Source organism: Pseudophryne corroboree, chromosome 6 (assembly GCF_028390025.1).
Source record: "Pseudophryne corroboree isolate aPseCor3 chromosome 6, aPseCor3.hap2, whole genome shotgun sequence".
In the NCBI taxonomy this organism is placed as follows: domain Eukaryota; kingdom Metazoa; phylum Chordata; class Amphibia; order Anura; family Myobatrachidae; genus Pseudophryne; species Pseudophryne corroboree.
The window spans coordinates 316,686,700-316,701,907 of NC_086449.1; the positions used below are offsets into that span (position 1 = coordinate 316,686,700).

Genomic DNA, 15,208 nt, shown 5'->3' on the forward strand with positions numbered 1-15,208 from the left:
ATGCTGTCGGTGGCCAGAAGAATTGCGGGACACTTTCGTCGTACAGGCACCACGTACAGAAGACTGGAGCACCACCAAAAACTACTGAACCTGCCCTGCCATCATCTGAAGCAAGAAGTGGTAACGAGGTGGAATTCAACCCTCTATATGCTTCAGAGGTTGGAGGAGCAGCAAAAGGCCATTCAAGCCTATACAATTGAGCACGATATAGGAGGTGGAATGCACCTGTCTCAAGCGCAGTGGAGAATGATTTCAACGTTGTGCAAGGTTCTGATGCCCTTTGAACTTGCCACACGTGAAGTCAGTTCAGACACTGCCAGCCTGAGTCAGGTCATTCCCCTCATCAGGCTTTTGCAGAAGAAGCTGGAGACATTGAAGGAGGAGCTAACACGGAGCGATTCCGCTAGGCATGTGGGACTTGTGGATGGAGCCCTTAATTCGCTTAACAAGGATTCACGGGTGGTCAATCTGTTGAAATCAGAGCACTACATTTTGGCCACCGTGCTCGATCCTAGATTTAAAGCCTACCTTGGATCTCTCTTTCCGGCAGACACAAGTCTGCTGGGGTTGAAAGACCTGCTGGTGAGAAAATTGTCAAGTCAAGCGGAACGCGACCTGTCAACATCTCCTCCTTCACATTCTCCCGCAACTGGGGGTGCGAGGAAAAGGCTCAGAATTCCGAGCCCACCCGCTGGCGGTGATGCAGGGCAGTCTGGAGTGACTGCTGATGCTGACATCTGGTCCGGACTGAAGGACCTGACAACGATTACGGACATGTCGTCTACTGTCACTGCATATGATTCTCTCACCATTGAAAGAATGGTGGAGGATTATATGAGTGACCGCATCCAAGTAGGCACGTCACACAGTCCGTACTTATACTGGCAGGAAAAAGAGGGAATTTGGAGGCCCTTGCACAAACTGGCTTTATTCTACCTAAGTTGCCCTCCCACAAGTGTGTACTCCGAAAGAGTGTTTAGTGCCGCCGCTCACCTTGTCAGCAATCGGCGTACGAGGTTACATCCAGAAAATGTGGAGAAGATGTTCATTAAAATGAATTATAATCAATTCCTCCGTGGAGACATTGACCAGCAGCAATTGCCTCCACAAAGTACACAGGGAGCTGAGATGGTGGATTCCAGTGGGGACGAATTGATAATCTGTGAGGAGGGGGATGTACACGGTGATATATCGGAGGATGATGATGAGGTGGACATCTTGCCTCTGTAGAGCCAGTTTGTGCAAGGAGAGATTAATTGCTTCTTTTTTGGTGGGGGTCCAAACCAACCCGTCATTTCAGTCACAGTCGTGTGGCAGACCCTGTCACTGAAATGATGGGTTGGTTAAAGTGTGCATGTCCTGTTTATACAACATAAGGGTGGGTGGGAGGGCCCAAGGACAATTCCATCTTGCACCTCTTTTTTCTTTAATTTTTCTTTGCGTCATGTGCTGTTTGTGGAATGTTTTTTGGAAGGGCCATCCTGCGTGACACTGCAGTGCCACTCCTAGATGGGCCCGGTGTTTGTGTCGGCCACTAGGGTCGCTTATCTTACTCACACAGCTACCTCATTGCGCCTCTTTTTTTCTTTGCGTCATGTGCTGTTTGGGGAGGGTTTTTTGGAAGGGCCATCCTGCGTGACACTGCAGTGCCACTCCTAGATGGGCCCGGTGTTTGTGTCGGCCACTAGGGTCGCTTATCTTACTCACACAGCTACCTCATTGCGCCTCTTTTTATCTTTGCGTCATGTGCTGTTTGGGGAGGGTTTTTTGGAAGGGCCATCCTGCGTGACACTGCAGTGCCACTCCTAGATGGGCCCGGTGTTTGTGTCGGCCACTAGGGTCGCTTATCTTACTCACACAGCTACCTCATTGCGCCTCTTTTTTTCTTTGCGTCATGTGCTGTTTGGGGAGGGTTTTTTGGAAGGGCCATCCTGCGTGACACTGCAGTGACACTCCTAGATGGGCCCGGTGTTTGTGTCGGCTACTAGGGTCGCTTATCTTACTCACACAGCTACCTCATTGAGCCTCTTTTTTTCTTTGCGTCATGTGCTGTTTGGGGAGGGTTTTTTGGAAGGGACATCCTGCGTGACACTGCAGTGACACTCCTAGATGGGCCCGGTGTTTGTGTCGGCCACTAGGGTCGCTTATCTTACTCACACAGCTACCTCATTGCGCCTTTTTTTTTCTTTGCGTCATGTGCTGTTTGGGGAGGTTTTTTTGGAAGGGACATCCTGCGTGACACTGCAGTGCCACTCCTAGATGGGCCCGGTGTTTGTGTCGGCCACTAGGGTCGCTTATCTTACTCACACAGCTACCTCATTGCGCCTCTTTTTTTCTCTTTGCGTCATGTGCTGTTTGGGGAGGGTTTTTTGGAAGGGACATCCTGCGTGACACTGCAGTGCCACTCCTAGATGGGCCCGGTGTTTGTGTCGGCCACTAGGGTCGCTTATCTTACTCACACAGCTACCTCATTGCGCCTCTTTTTTTCTTTGCGTCATGTGCTGTTTGGGGAGGGTTTTTTGGAAGGGCCATCCTGCGTGACACTGCAGTGCCACTCCTAGATGGGCCCGGTGTTTGTGTCGGCCACTAGGGTCGCTTATCTTACTCACACAGCTACCTCATTGCGCCTCTTTTTATCTTTGCGTCATGTGCTGTTTGGGGAGGGTTTTTTGGAAGGGCCATCCTGCGTGACACTGCAGTGCCACTCCTAGATGGGCCCGGTGTTTGTGTCGGCCACTAGGGTCGCTTATCTTACTCACACAGCTACCTCATTGCGCCTCTTTTTTTCTTTGCGTCATGTGCTGTTTGGGGAGGGTTTTTTGGAAGGGCCATCCTGCGTGACACTGCAGTGACACTCCTAGATGGGCCCGGTGTTTGTGTCGGCTACTAGGGTCGCTTATCTTACTCACACAGCTACCTCATTGAGCCTCTTTTTTTCTTTGCGTCATGTGCTGTTTGGGGAGGGTTTTTTGGAAGGGACATCCTGCGTGACACTGCAGTGACACTCCTAGATGGGCCCGGTGTTTGTGTCGGCCACTAGGGTCGCTTATCTTACTCACACAGCTACCTCATTGCGCCTTTTTTTTTCTTTGCGTCATGTGCTGTTTGGGGAGGTTTTTTTGGAAGGGACATCCTGCGTGACACTGCAGTGCCACTCCTAGATGGGCCCGGTGTTTGTGTCGGCCACTAGGGTCGCTTATCTTACTCACACAGCTACCTCATTGCGCCTCTTTTTTTCTCTTTGCGTCATGTGCTGTTTGGGGAGGGTTTTTTGGAAGGGACATCCTGCGTGACACTGCAGTGCCACTCCTAGATGGGCCAGGTGTTTGTGTCGGCCACTAGGGTCGCTTAGCTTAGTCATCCAGCGACCTCGGTGCAAATTTTAGGACTAAAAATAATATTGTGAGGTGTGAGGTATTCAGAATAGACTGAAAATGAGTGGAAATGATGGTTTTTGAGGTTAATAATACTTTGGGATCAAAATGACCCCCAAATTCTATGATTTAAGCTGTTTTTTAGGTTTTTTTGAAAAAAACACCCGAATCCAAAACACACCCGAATCCGACAAAAAAAATTCGGTTAGGTTTTGCCAAAACGCGGTCGAACCCAAAACACGGCCGCGGAACCGAACCCAAAACCAAAACACAAAACCCGAAAAATTTCCGGCGCTCATCTCTAATATATATACACATACCCACGGAAACCCCCCTGAATAAACCCTGCATTTGCCCCTGCGTGCTGGAATCCGACATACAATAGGATACCAATGCCAGAATCCCAAAAGGGAACAGAACTCTGATGACGGAATCCCAACCATCTGGAGCCCGATCATCAACACAGTTGCCCAGGGTATGTACTATGCCGGGATGGTTAGGTTTAGGCAAACCCTTGGGGACTTAGGCTTAGGGTGCAGGGGTGGGAGGGTTAGATTTAGGGTGTGTGGTGGGGGGGTTAGGGTTAGGCACCACCAGGAAGGGGATTAGGGATAGGGTGTGGGGGAAGGGAGGACAATTAGGGTTAGACACCTAAAAGGGAGGGTTAGGGTAGGTGGTTACACTCCTTAACACCCCAAGTCGGGATTTCAACTGTCAGGTTGCTGCTGTCTGTCTCTTGATCATCGGCATCTCAACAGCCGGCATTTCATTCCCAACCCCTGTATTGTCACATAACCTTAATGTCATTACTATCATGACATATATCCCTATATCCATTTAACATTGTAATGAGACCAAAAACATATCAGTAATTCAACCTTCTAAATTATAGCCTAATGGTTAGAAGTCACTTATACTGTTTGTAAAGTACAAATTTTTACACACTTCCATCCAGAAATAACTTAAAAAACGATGCTTGTAGTGTGGTGAATACAGTAACATAATGCAGTAACTACTGAAACCAGCTATGCACTAGCATAGATATCTACAAAACATGCATTGTTAGGATGGCCAAATTACTGGATAAAGTGTATTTTGTTTTTAAGAAGTATGAATGCTTACTATTGATATCCATTTTTCAGGTCCATTTCATGTGGTACCGCCAAGACCGGTCATCATTGAGGAATTCTCCAATCAGGAGGATAGGATCCTTATGACTATGGAACCTGTTGAGCCTGCAGAGGACACCGCAACAGGCTTCATTATGGAGACTGAAGAACAGCAGCAGGTCTCACCAAAGCCCACACCTCAACCCACCCTGACTGTTGAAGAGAGGGCACAGTCTTTGGAGAACTTTTGGAAAAGCAACAGATAGTGGATAAACAGTACCTCTCCTTCAACCACTGGCACTGTGTTAATTAATTAAACTTTCAGCAGAATGTGAATGAAGCTTGCTGGACTTCAAATCTGGATAAAGACAACTAGGAAAAAAAACAATTTGAAAAAACAATGTGCTGGAAATGTTGAGCTAAGCAGAAGCAATGTCAATATAGAAATCTTAAATGTGTTATAACCTGCTCTCCATTTAAAGGACAAAAACTCTGAGGATTAAAGATAATGGAAATACACTTTACTAGAATAATTAAAATTAAATGAGACAATATTAAAATACAGTAGAAGACACAATAATAGACACATAACAGTATACAGTATGTAACCCTAAAATAAAACAATTACTCTCCTGCTCAAGTTGCATACACTATACTAAATGTAGCAACACAAAATCTTTTCTTGGATTCATAGTGGAACAGCACAGGTGTTACAGTGCGATCCTCTAATTAAATGGATATCTGTTCTGCACTTAATAACGATCTGAATATTCCATGCTGCCGTGAGTGTGTTCTAATATAAGCACAACAACAAGGAGTGTCGTGACCCTTGCTGGCATCCTAGCAGAAGGGTGGGTGGGAAGGGGGGGTGGCTCACATTTGGGAAGGGGGACGTGGCTCACAAAAGGGGAAGGAGGACATGGCTCTTACACCGGGACCAGGAGAAGGGGGTACATGACTCTCATATGGGGCAGGATTTGGACATGGCTCACACAGGAGTCAAAGGAGGGGACGACGACACAGGGGCCATTATTTATAATACAAGGGCTAGACACAACAATCAGCTGTGTGAGGTACGCCACAGCCTGAGGCTTAGACACAGATTGTAAGTTTGATTTTCCCATGCTATTTTTCATGTGAAGCCAATGGGCCGGATTCAGATGTTATTCCTCCCCTCACGGCTGTGATCGCTCCCGCCGGTGGTATTCTAATGTTACTGCCGACAGGTGCGACAAGATAATTTCAACTCGCTACCCCTGGAGGTAGCGAGCTGAAATGCATGTAAAGAGACTAGTTTGTGCGCCCAAATGGGTCTTTTCACTATTACGCTCATTGGTTTAGTTGGGTTTAGGTGCTTTGCTCACCTAAACCAGACTGTACTGGGTGTGATAGGGGCGGAAACAGGGAACATTTGAATATCGCCCCTCTATCTCCTGTCACTTTAGACGGAAGATAGGGGGCATGTTAACATTTGAATTCGGCCCAATATGTTTTATTTTCACTGCGGTGGCCTATGTACTTTATTATTTTAACTGTGGTGGCCTATTTTAACTGTGGTAGCCTATGTGTGTCATTATTTTAACTGTGGTGGCCTATTTACTTTATTATTTTAACTGTGGTGGCCTATATGTATCAGTGCTAATGTGTGTGTGTGTGTGTGTGTGTGTGTGTGTGTGTGTGTGTGTGTGTGTGTGTGTGTGTGTGTGTGTGTGTGTGTATCTACAATGGAACCAGTAATGTAGTGTAGGGTATAGAGGGGTCAGTAATGTACATTTGACCTATTCAATAACTGTACTATTTTTTCAACTGGTTGAAAAATCTGGCACTGGCAAAAACTACGTGTATTGGTGAATTTGCCACCAATGCTCAATATTCAAGGGCGTTTTCGCCCGTTTTTGGGTCCAGAAATGGATTAAAAAACAGGCAAATTCCTGCAATTGAAAACACTGTGTCGAATTAGTGCCATTTTTTCAACCAGCAGAAAAAATGGCACTTAATTGAATACCCCCCTAATTCTTTATTGCGGGAGGGGTGGGGGCACAACATTTATCTTCCTCCGGGCAACTGGGATGAAGTTACGCCACTACATGGAGGCATTGGCTAGGGCAATTCAGGGAGCCCAGATATCAATGGTATTATTATAGGGGACACTTATGATCTCCTAGTGTCAGTTTCCAACCGAGTGATCACCCTCCTAAACCTTATAATGGAATTAAATAGATTCAGTACCCTAAATTTAGCATTAATTATACAAAATTTATTGTTCTTCATATTATGACTTGCAGCATGTTCTTCCTTTCTCATGGCACACTTTTCACTTAGAATGCTTCAAATAACTTTGCCTCTAGCATGTACCAACCAAATTTGACACCCTTGACCTTAACGTTAGACTCAAACTCATTGGCTGAATGGAACAGATATTTTCCATTGTTCATAAGAATTATGGTCAAGATGAACATCCTTCCTTGTATTCTGTACCTCCTTCAAGGCATACTCATCCAAATCCCACCCCAATTCTTTGTGGACTTGCAGAGGACCATCAGAGACTTTCCTCCTACATAGTGGTAGGACCTAATGTGGTGCTCAACTCCTTTGGTTCTTAGGATTTCATTATGCAAACATATTGAATTAAGTTCTATATTTGTTTAAAAATACCACATATAAGCAGTTGGGAGCATCTGAAAACCAGTCTGTTTTCATACCACTGACTGAAGCCCTCGAGACACACACTCCCAATCAACATGATAAAACCAACCTTACGGACTTCTCTGATATCCTTAATTCAAGGAAGTGGTGTCTCAGTAATAGTTTTAGAGCCATGTGTGACACAATGGTGACACAATGTGTTATACCTATTAACCATTATGAGCTTGGAAACAATTCAGTACATACAAATAGATATCTTCAATTGACTTTCCAATAATATTATTTACACGCAACCAATGATTTAACTCAGGCATTCATCCTCAACAATCTCAGGGGCAGATGTATTAAGCATGGAGAAGTGATAAAGCAGTGTTAAGTGGAAGGTGATAATGCACCAGTCAATCAGCTCCTAACTTTCAATTTACATATTGGAGCTGATTGGATGGTGCGTTATCACCTTGCACTTATCACTGCTTTATCACTTCTCCAGGCTAAATAAATCTGCCCCTTAGTTTGGTATGGTTATAGTGCTCTCAAGTTCAGTGGAGTGTGTCAGTGCCCTACATGGGTCTCTCTTTCTGGCAAAGAGCAGGGGTCATACAGTACATGGAAATCAAACATTAAAACTTGCTCTCCATAGCTGCCGACCCTAGTTTGCACTCTAAAATACATCTCAATTGTACTTTAAACATATCTCTTATAATTTCACTCTGAACTATGGCGGTCATTCCGAGTTGATCGCTCGCTATCAACTTTTTGCAGTGCTGTGATCAGGTTATATCTCAGCAAAACTGCACATGCATATGCACCACAATGCACAGAAGCGTCGTACGGGTACAAAGAGGATCGGTGCTGGGCGATGGATTTAATGAAAAAACCATTCGCACAGCCGATTGCAAGGTGATTGACAGAAAGAGGACATTTGTGGGTGTCAACTGACCGTTTTCTGGGAGTGTTTGGAAAAACGAAGGCATGTCCAAGCGTTTGCAGGGCGAGTGTCTGACGTCAATTCCGGGACCAAAAAGACTGAAGTGATCGGAGCGGCTGAGTAAGTCCAGAGCTACTCAGAAACTACAAAAAAAAAATTGTGCCGTCGGCTGCAAAAGCGTTTGCACACTTGCAAAGCAAAAATACACTCCCCCCATAGGCGGCGACTATCTGATCGCAGCACAGCAAAAAGTTGCTAGCGAGCGATCAACTCGGAATGACCCCCTTTCTTCCTCAGTCCCCAGTCACCTCCACATCCCTACCCTTTCTGCGTTATCTTACTAAGTATAGTTTTGCAGTAGTTCCTTTTACAGTAGTTCATCTTTTCACAACATATTATCAGACAGACTAGTGTTTTGCAATGTGTCTGTATGAATTTTTATTTTTTTTGTGGTGAAAATTATTATAGACTATATTTAAGAAAATCCAATAAAAATCAACTGGATTTTACAGATTGTAAATTTGTCCAGGTAATGATCTCAAACTTGACACACACTAATAGAGCTACATATGATTTCATCATTTGGCCTGATCATTTAACACATTTACAGTATTTTTCAATCAGACTCGTGTATGGTTGAAGTGGATACAGGTCACACAGCTTTTGTGGTGTGCACACTGTAAGTCAGAGTACTAAAAACAAATGGTTTAATAAAAGTGACATACCCAATGAATATAATTTTTACTCATACTGTACATCTTAGAAGACATAGCTGTCATGCAATATACTTTGAGATCATATAAAATGTTTATATATATCCTGTATAATGTCGATAAAACCTACTCCTGCTTCTGTTAGTGATTCAGATATGTCCCAATTATTATGTTGCCTATTTCCACTGCTTTACTAAATTGCTTTCTAACCAACAAGTCATATGTCCTCTTCCTCTGTTCTTGTTATCAGTAAATTACGTACTATTGATTCTATATTCTGCTGTTCGATTTCTTGCCCAAAATGAAATATTGTATAACTGTTAAAACATTACATGTTAAAAAAATCTATGGGGGTCATTCCGAGTTGTTCGCTCTGTATTTTTCTTCGCATCGCAGCGATTTTCCGCTAACTGCGCATGCGCAATGTTCGCACTGCGACTGCGCCAAGTAAATTTGCTATGCAGTTAGGTATTTTACTCACGGCATTACGAGGTTTTTTCTTCGTTCTGGTGATCGTAATGTGATTGACAGGAAGTGGGTGTTTCTGGGCGGAAACTGTCCGTTTTATGGGAGTGTGTGAAAAAACGCTACCGTTTCTGGGAAAAACGCGGGAGTGGCTGGAGAAACGGAGGAGTGTCTGGGCGAACGCTGGGTGTGTTTATGACGTCAAACCAGGAACGACAAGCACTGAACTGATCGCAGATGCCGAGTAAGTTTGAAGCTACTCATAAACTGCTAAGAAGTGTCTAATCGCAATTTTGCTAATCTTTCGTTCGCAATTTTGATAAGCTAAGATTCACTCCCAGTAGGCGGCGGCTTAGCGTGTGCAAAGCTGCTAAAAGCAGCTTGCGAGCGAACAACTCGGAATGACCACCTATGTTTCTATTCTGTGATCAATCTTTTTTGAAAAGAATATATATTACAGAGTTTCATCATCATCATCTGCTTTGAGGGAAGCCAAAACACTTATATGCTCAAAGAGAGTCAAAATATGTGACTTTAGAAAGGTCTTAACTTGGTAGATAAGGCCTAATTCAGAGTTGATTGCAGCAGCAAATGTGTTAGCACTTGGGCAAAACCATGTGCACTGCAGGGGGGCAGATATAACATGTGCAGAGAGAGTTAGATTTGGGTGGGGTGTGTTCAAACTGAAATCTAAATTGCAGTGTAAAAATAAAGCAGCCAGTATTTACCCTGCACAGAAACAATATAACCCACCCAAATCTAACTCTCTCTGCAAATGTTTTATCTGCCCCACCTGCAGACACCTGCAGTGCACATGGTTTTGCCCAACTGCTAACAAATTTGATATAGATAGATAGATAGATAGATAGATAGATAGATAGATAGATAGATAGATAGATAGATACTGTATATTATTAATTAATGTGTACTTTTGAGATGATATTTAAAGCAGTGGTTCTCACTATGCATTCCCACTCAACGGTTATTTTTTCCCTTTAAAAACAATTGCCTAATGTATTTTTAAATGCATGAGTCTACTCTGTTTGTAAAATCTCCTTGGATCACTCTGAGCACTTCAAGGAGACATCAAATAGTCCAAAATCCCTTTCTCAGAGTGCAAGTTTGTTAATTTATTTTCTGAGTATCATATGAGTGCACAGTGGGGCAGAAGCAAACGCCTGTTTCTATAACAGTTGATTGTTTTAAAGAACAATAAAGAAGTAATGAGAGAGATATGAGGGAAAAATCCGGGAGATATGGAGCAGGTAATGAGAGAGATAAGTATGGTCTGTAAGAAAAATAAGTAGTAGTCTATGAGGTATGTGGAAACAATGGGAGAAATATAGATGGGGCCTTGTGAGATGTGATGTGGGTGAGGCTGTGTGAGAAATATGGAGGGGCATGGGAGAGATATGGGGCATGAGAGAAATTTAAAGAGTGCAATGTTATTATGTGTGGATGGTACAGCATTGCATTAATTAGTGTTAATTGTTATGTATGAATAATGAATTCAAATTTGATGAGGCCCACTTGTACTTGTTGGTACCTATTAGTAGCTCTTGATAAATGTACAACAGACAAGAAAGTAAGAAATACCCTTTGTTGGCACACTCGTTAAGAAAACCATATAGAGGTTAAAACCTAACTTTTAATTAGATCCATATAAAATCATTTTTGTTGAAAAAAACTATTTGATAAAACCTTTGTCCACTGTACCATGCAGAATTGCGTACTCATCAATTGCATATCCATGGTAAATAAACAATCTGAAAATATAAAATTAAGGCATCACAGCCTAATATGCAGCAGGATACCAATTAAACCCTATATTAGGGAATTGGACAGTGGAGCCCTCAGGGTGTGTTATTAACCCTATGACTCAGTTGGAATTTGATATCAGATCAACAATTTGGACCAACAGTATCAATTGATAGTGAAAATGAGATAGAAAAAGAAGAACGAAATCAGAAAAAGTATGAATCTGGTGTCATTGTTAGGCTTGCTTATGAATTCGTCTTATTCTACTACACCTGATATTCTCTGAAGGTCACCCTCCAGGTACTGATCCGGCCCAGCACTTTATCGCTTCCAAGATCGGACGAGATTGAGCATTTTAGGTGTGGTTTGGTAGTAGAAGACACTCTCGTATCTTATCCAGAATCGTTGATGAGAGTTCATGAATAAGAAAAAAGGATAATAGGTTTAATGAGAGAAAGAATGATAAATGATAAATACCTAGTGAGTACCACTAACTTAATGTTTCCAAGGCCTTTGTTTCTTCCTGTGTGAGTATGTGAGTTTACAATATGTATAGATTTGTCGTCATACATGATTGCTGTAGTCTCGACAAACAGTTTCTCTTGGTGTTCCAGGTCTCCTAAGACTCTGCTAACATTGGGCATCATGTTTACTGAAAATGTGTCTTAGTCACAACGTGACGTGACTAAGACGCACGAGGAGACTGTGCTGATTATTTTGCTGTGTGACACTTGTATATCTGTGTGCCACTGAGCCTCTGAATCTGAACACAAAGTACTACAATGCAGCAGATGTAGCTTTTTTCCACTTTTCAGTTCCATTGTGCTATGTATATAGACTCAGTCACACATGTTACGTATCAAATTGATCAGCTTAGCACACAGAGCATGAGCAGCACCCCAACTCTTAAGGTGGTTTTAGTTACTATGAGTAAGTTGAAAGTTCCAGCGTAACATATGGCTCTCAATTTATTCTGGAGTTAAAGTTCCAGCTTGCCCTTCCAGGACAGTCTGTCCTTTGTAGTTCCACAACATTGTAGAGCCAGGTACACTGATGCACTAAGATGTAACTGGCTGAAAGTCACCTACCTTGAAGCCTGTATTTTTTGCTTCTTAGCCTCTGTAGCGGTGGAAAAGTGCAGGAGAGTGTAGACTAGCAATGTGGAAAGTTTGCACTGCTATAAAAAGTAAATACAGTATTAGAGATGAGCGCCGGAAATTTTTCGGGTTTTGTGTTTTGGTTTTGGGTTCGGTTCCGCGGCCGTGTTTTGGGTTCGACCGCGTTTTGGCAAAACCTCACCGAATTTTTTTTGTCGGATTCGGGTGTGTTTTGGATTCGGGTGTTTTTTTCAAAAAACACTAAAAAACAGCTTAAAACATAGAATTTGGGGGTCATTTTGATCCCAAAGTATTATTAACCTCAAAAACCATAATTTACACTCATTTTCAGTCTATTCTGAATACCTCACACCTCACAATATTATTTTTAGTCCTAAAATTTGCACCTAGGTCGCTGGATGACTAAGCTAAGCGACCCTAGTGGCCGACACAAACACCGGGCCCATCTAGGAGTGTCACTGCAGTGTCACGCAGGATGGCCCTTCCAAAAAACACTCCCCAAACAGCACATGACGCAAAGAAAAAAAGAGGCGCAATGAGGTAGCTGTGTAAGTAAGATAAGCGACCCTAGTGGCCGACACAAACACCGGGCCCATCTAGGAGTGTCACTGCAGTGTCACGCAGGATGTCCCTTCCAAAAAACCCTCCCCAAACAGCACATGACGCAAAGAAAAAAAGAGGCGCAATGAGGTAGCTGTGTGAGTAAGATAAGCGACCCTAGTGGCCGACACAAACACCGGGCCCATCTAGGAGTGTCACTGCAGTGTCACGCAGGATGTCCCTTCCAAAAAACCCTCCCCAAACAGCACATGACGCAAAGAAAAAAAGAGGCGCAATGAGGTAGCTGTGTGAGTAAGATAAGCGACCCTAGTGGCCGACACAAACACCGGGTCCATCTAGGAGTGTCACTGCAGTGTCACGCAGGATGTCCCTTCCAAAAAACCCTCCCCAAACAGCACATGACGCAAAGAAAAAAAGAGGCGCAATGAGGTAGCTGTGTGAGTAAGATAAGCGACCCTAGTGGCCGACACAAACACCGGGCCCATCTAGGAGTGGCACTGCAGTGTCACGCAGGATGTCCCTTCCAAAAAACCCTCCCCAAACAGCACATGACGCAAAGAAAAAAAGAGGCGCAATGAGGTAGCTGTGTGAGTAAGATAAGCGACCCTAGTGGCCGACACAAACACCGGGCCCATCTAGGAGTGGCACTGCAGTGTCACGCAGGATGTCCTTTCCAAAAAACCCTCCCCAAACAGCACATGACGCAAAGAAAAATTAAAGAAAAAAGAGGTGCAAGATGGAATTGTCCTTGGGCCCTCCCACCCACCCTTATGTTGTATAAACAGGACATGCACACTTTAACCAACCCATCATTTCAGTGACAGGGTCTGCCACACGACTGTGACTGAAATGACGGGTTGGTTTGGACCCCCACCAAAAAAGAAGCAATTAATCTCTCCTTGCACAAACTGGCTCTACAGAGGCAAGATGTCCACCTCATCATCATCCTCCGATATATCACCGTGTACATCCCCCTCCTCACAGATTATCAATTCGTCCCCACTGGAATCCACCATCTCAGCTCCCTGTGTACTTTGTGGAGGCAATTGCTGCTGGTCAATGTCTCCACGGAGGAATTGATTATAATTCATTTTAATGAACATCATCTTCTCCACATTTTCTGGATGTAACCTCGTACGCCGATTGCTGACAAGGTGAGCGGCGGCACTAAACACTCTTTCGGAGTACACACTTGTGGGAGGGCAACTTAGGTAGAATAAAGCCAGTTTGTGCAAGGGCCTCCAAATTCCCTCTTTTTCCTGCCAGTATAAGTACGGACTGTGTGACGTGCCTACTTGGATGCGGTCACTCATATAATCCTCCACCATTCTTTCAATGGTGAGAGAATCATATGCAGTGACAGTAGACGACATGTCCGTAATCGTTGTCAGGTCCTTCAGTCCGGACCAGATGTCAGCATCAGCAGTCGCTCCAGACTGCCCTGCATCACCGCCAGCGGGTGGGCTCGGAATTCTGAGCCTTTTCCTCGCACCCCCAGTTGCGGGAGAATGTGAAGGAGGAGATGTTGACAGGTCGCGTTCCGCTTGACTTGACAATTTTCTCACCAGCAGGTCTTTCAACCCCAGCAGACTTGTGTCTGCCGGAAAGAGAGATCCAAGGTAGGCTTTAAATCTAGGATCGAGCACGGTGGCCAAAATGTAGTGCTCTGATTTCAACAGATTGACCACCCGTGAATCCTTGTTAAGCGAATTAAGGGCTCCATCCACAAGTCCCACATGCCTAGCGGAATCGCTCCGTGTTAGCTCCTCCTTCAATGTCTCCAGCTTCTTCTGCAAAAGCCTGATGAGGGGAATGACCTGACTCAGGCTGGCAGTGTCTGAACTGACTTCACGTGTGGCAAGTTCAAAGGGCATCAGAACCTTGCACAACGTTGAAATCATTCTCCACTGCACTTGAGACAGGTGCATTCCACCTACTATATCGTGCTCAATTGTATAGGCTTGAATGGCCTTTTGCTGCTCCTCCAACCTCTGAAGCATATAGAGGGTTGAATTCCACCTCGTTACCACTTCTTGCTTCAGATGATGGCAGGGCAGGTTCAGTAGTTTTTGGTGGTGCTCCAGTCTTCTGTACGTGGTGCCTGTACGCCGAAAGTGTCCCGCAATTCTTCTGGCCACCGACAGCATCTCTTGCACGCCCCTGTCGTTTTTTAAAAAATTCTGCACCACCAAATTCAAGGTATGTGCAAAACATGGGACGTGCTGGAATTTGCCCATATTTAATGCACACACAATATTGCTGGCGTTGTCCGATGCCACAAATCCACAGGAGAGTCCAATTGGGGTAAGCCATTCCGCGATGATCTTCCTCAGTTGCCGTAAGAGGTTTTCAGCTGTGTGCGTATTCTGGAAACCGGTGATACAAAGCGTAGCCTGCCTAGGAAAGAGTTGTCGTTTGCGAGATGCTGCTACTGGTGCCGTCGCTGCTGTTCTTGCGGCGGGAGTCCATACATCTACCCAGTGGGCTGTCACAGTCATATAGTCCTGACCCTGCCCTGCTCCACTTGTCCACATGT

At 44.3% G+C, this 15,208-nt stretch overlaps 1 pseudogene; it reads right to left on the reverse strand.

Moving 5' to 3' along the window:
- Positions 1 to 11,253: 11,253 nt before the first annotated feature.
- Positions 11,254 to 11,371, reverse strand: LOC134937244 (5S ribosomal RNA; annotated as a pseudogene).
- Between the last annotated feature and the right edge of the window lie 3,837 nt (positions 11,372 to 15,208).